This window comes from Bidens hawaiensis, unplaced genomic scaffold (assembly GCF_021521415.1).
Source record: "Bidens hawaiensis isolate Kalapana, Puna unplaced genomic scaffold, B.hawaiensis_p1.1 tig00036797_1, whole genome shotgun sequence".
Lineage (NCBI taxonomy): Eukaryota > Viridiplantae > Streptophyta > Magnoliopsida > Asterales > Asteraceae > Bidens > Bidens hawaiensis.
In genome coordinates, this window is record NW_027496425.1 from 144912 (window position 1) to 149714 (window position 4803).

Consider the following 4803-nt stretch of genomic DNA (forward strand, 5'->3'; position numbering starts at 1 on the left):
TGTCGTAACTGTTTGGTTTTCCCATCTACAATTTCTACCGGTTCCTCTACGAAGTTGAGCTTTTCATTGATCTGAACATCTTCCAGTGGTACTATTGTCGTTTCATCAGTCAAACACTTTTTCAGATTCGATACATGAAACACGTCGTGAATAGTGCTCAGTTCTAAGGGTAGTTTTAATCGGTAAGCTACGGGACCAATTTTTGCGACAATCTCAAAAGGTCCGATGTATCTCGGGGCTAGTTTACCAGTCTTTCCAAATCTTATAACACCTTTCCATGGTGACACTTTTAAAAATACCTTATCACCTATTTCAAAGGATAACGGTTTTCTGCGAACATCGGCATAACTCTTTTGTCGGTCACGGGCTGCTTTCAATTTTTGTTTAACTTGGTGAATCTTATCGGTGGTTTCCTGAATTAAATCGGATCTTGAAATTTGAGTATCACCCACTTCTGTCCAACATAGTGGTGATCTACATTTTCGCCCGTATAGAGCTTCATAAGGTGCTGCTTGTATACTACTGTGATAACTGTTATTGTAAGAGAATTCAATGAGCGGGAGGTGTTGATCCCAATTCCCTTTGAAGTCCAGTACACAAGCACGAAGTAAATCTTCTAAGGTTTGGATGGTTCGTTCGGATTGACCATCGGTTTGGGGATGGTAAGCCGTACTTAGGTCGATTCGGGTTCCCAAGGCTTCTTGTACTGCTTGCCAGAAATGTGAAGTAAAGTGACTGTCTCGATCGGAAATAATCGAAAGAGGTACTCCATGTCGAGATACTATTTCATCGATGTAAATTTGAGCGAGTTTTTCGGTGGTGTAGTTGTTACGGATGGGAATAAAGTGTGCGGATTTGGTTAATCGGTCCACAATTACCCAAATTGCGTTGTGTCCGCGAGAGGTTTTAGGAAGGTGTGTCACAAAGTCCATGGTAATTTGTTCCCATTTCCATTGTGGGATTTCGGGTTGTTGTAACATTCCCGAAGGTTTTTTGATATTCCGCCTTTACCCTTGCACATGTTGCACATTTACTTACATACACGGCTATATCCTTTTTCATACCAGGCCACCAGTAAAATTCTTTAACATCCTTATACATCTTATCAGCACCTGGATGAATAGAATATTTGGATTTGTGTGCTTCATCAAGAATCAGCTTTCGGAGTTTATGAAATGTTGGAATCCAGACCCGGTTTTTGTAATAATATACTTCATCAATTTTCTTTTCAAAATTCCTTTCATTTCCATGTAGTTCTTCTTTTTCTAGCTGATCTGCCTTCAAGGCCTCATCTTGTGCAACGCGAACTTGTTCGGTTAGGCTACTTTGAACAATCATTCCGAGTGCTCGTACCCTTAATGGTCTGATTCTGTCTTTTCGGCTTAAAGCATCGGCTACTACGTTGGCTTTACCCGGATGGTATTTAATCTCACAATCATAATCATTTAACAGTTCTACCCATCTCCTTTGTCTCATGTTTAGCTCTTTCTGATCGAATATGTGTTGTAGGCTTTTGTGATCAGTATAGATGGTACATTTAGTGCCATACAAGTAATGTCTCCAAATCTTCAATGCAAAGATAACCGCTCCCAATTCCAAATCATGGGTCGTATAATTCTTTTCATGTACTTTTAATTGTCGGGAAGCATATGCTATTACTTTCTTTCTTTGCATCAGTACGCATCCTAAACCTTTACGAGATGCGTCACAATATACCACCAATTCATCAGTTCCATCTGGAAGGCTTAATATTGGAGCCTCACATAACTTCTGTTTTAACGTTTGGAAGGCCATTTCTTGTTCTTCTCCCCATTCATATGCTCGATCTTTTTGAGTTAGGAGGGTTAGAGGTTGTGCAATACATGAAAAGTTTTCAATGAATCTTCTATAATACCCGGCTAGTCCTAAGAATTGACGAATTTCTTTTGGTGACTTAGGCACTTGCCAATTCTTAATGGCCTCAATTTTACTTGGGTCTACTTGGATTCCTTGATGGTTCACAATGTGTCCCAAAAACTGTACTTCTTGTAGCCAAAACTCACATTTGGACAACTTTGCGTATAACTTCTCTTGCCTCAATAATTTTAAGATTTCCCGCAAATGTTGTTCGTGTTCCTCCTTACTTCTCGAATATATCAAAATGTCATCGATAAACACTATCACGAACTTGTCAAGGTAAGGTTTGCAAATTCGGTTCATGAGGTCCATAAACACTGCGGGTGCATTTGTCAACCCAAACGGCATAACCAAAAATTCATAGTGACCATACCGAGTTCGGAAAGCTGTTTTTGGGACGTCTTCTTCCTGAATTCTTACTTGATGATAACCAGATCTAAGATCAATTTTTGAAAAATACTTCGCACCTTGGAGTTGATCAAACAAGTCATCAATTCGAGGTAAGGGGTATCTATACTTTATAGTCACTTTATTCAATTCTCGATAATCAATACACATTCGAAAACTCCCATCCTTCTTCTTTACAAACAACACTGGTGCTCCCCACGGTGAGTAACTAGGGCGAATAAAACCCCTGTCCAGTAATTCTTGTAACTGGTTGGACAGTTCTTGCATTTCAGAAAGTGCAAGTCTATAAGGTGCCTTAGCAATAGGTGCTGCTCCCGGTATCAAGTCAATACGGAATTCAACTTGTCGGGTCGGTGGTAAACCAGGCAACTCATCGGGGAATACATCCGAATACTCGTGTACCACTGGGATGTCTTCCATTCGTTTTTCCTCGGGTTCCTTAACTGTTACGCTCGCCAAGTATAAAGTACAACCTTGGCGTAAATATCTCAATGCCATAAGTTGAGATATGAGGGGCAGTACTGTACCAGATTTCTCACCTTGAACAATCATTGCTTCATCATTCGAGAGAGGTATCCTAACGGTCTTATCCTTACAGACAATTTCAGCTTTATACTTAGATAGCCAGTCCATACCGACTATAACATCGAAACTTCCCAATTCCACTGGGAGTAAATCAATAAGGAATGGGTGGTCGTTTAGGATAAGAGAACAGTCTCGGACTATTCGATTAACAAGTATAGGCTTACCGTTAGCGAGTTCTATAATATATGGTTTTGTTAGTTCACTAACCGGCATATTGTCTAAAGGTAAGAAATTAACAGACACGAAACTTCTATCGGCGCCCGTATCAAACAAAACTGAAGCATACTGACCCGAAACTAAGAATGTACCTGTCACCACATTCGGATCATGACGCGCTTCACCCGGTCCTAATACAAACGCGCGTTCCTTAGCTGCGTTGGAGGTTGATGCTTGTGCTTGGTTCTGCCTTCTCACTGCACCCGGGTTCAAATTGGGGCAGTATCTCCGAAAGTGTTCCGTACTGCCACATTCATAGCAGGCACGGAGGTTCGTGGTAGGTGGGGTTTGTTGGTTGAGTTGTGGGCGGGTTGGTTGAGATCGAGGGAGTTGAGTTGATTGCGGTGGACGGTTAACAGTGTTGGTGGGGGTTCTACAGTTGGGGGCATAGTGTCCCGTTCTTCCACACTTTTGACAAATGACCGGTTTGCAATCACCTACATGATGAAAGTTACATCTTCTGCACTTCGGTAACGTCCCTTTATAGGTCTCTTGTTTAACATTAGAACTGGTCATGGCATAACTTCGGGTATTCGGACGAGCCCGCTTGTTTTGAGGGTTTCCTTGCATTCTTGTCCCATAATCAGTTCGTTTTAAACTTGTTGTTTCACCTGGCATCCTTATCACTCCACTCCTCATCAGATCAAAGGTAAACACACCCGTTTGAGATACAGCACTTTCTAATGTCGGGTGGGCAACTGAATTCACTATACTTCTTACAGCAGGGGTCAATCCCCAGATATAACGTTCAATTCGCTTCGCTTCCAGTGTAACTAACCACGGAACTAAGCGGGACAGTTCGTTATAATGATTCGTGTATCCCACATGGTCTGCTCCTTTCATTTCCAGATTCCATAACTAGTGTTCTAACCTCTGAATCTCACTTTTAGGACAAAAATGCTCTAGCATGAGGGTTTTTAATTCAGTCCATGACATACGATTAATAGCATCTTGTCCCCTTATTTGGACTACCGTGTTCCACCACATCAGCGCTTGGTCTAGAAACATACTGGTAGCAAATTTGACCACACGGTTCGGTGGACACTCACTGATATTAATTACTGATTCGGTCTTTTCTATCCATTTGACCAGCCCGCTAGGTCCTTCAATACCCTTAAACTCAATCGGTTTACATGATGTAAATTGTTTGTATGAGTACTCCTGACGCTGGGGTTCTCGGTTATTATTATTATTATTAGTTGTGTTAACAACCGGTACAGGGTTCGGGTTCGGGATATTATCAGGGTGCACAACAGGTTCTGGGTTCCCAGTGACATTCATAGTTGGGAGAGTGTTATTATTATTTATGACATTATCAGTATTCACCGGGGTAGTAACACCCGGGGCTACATTAGTGTCCGGCGGAGGTGTATTAACAGTGGCCGTGGTAGTGCTCGTAGGTTGATTAACAGTATTGTTAGCACGTATGCCTGCAGTGACTTGTGCTACGATTGTTGGTATCACTGCTTGTAGTTGACGAGCAATCATTGCGGCCACTTCCGCCTCAGACAAAGGGTTTGTTTTCCTCGGGGCCATTCTATAGAATAATCAATTATATAATAATCAATATCGTTTCACTATGATCAACACAACTTTACGATATTACACCTTCACAACACATAACTATGCCAAAGAAAACACGTTTGTATTAATTATAATCATTACTGTACATATGCATCCAAAATTAGCGCATAGGCT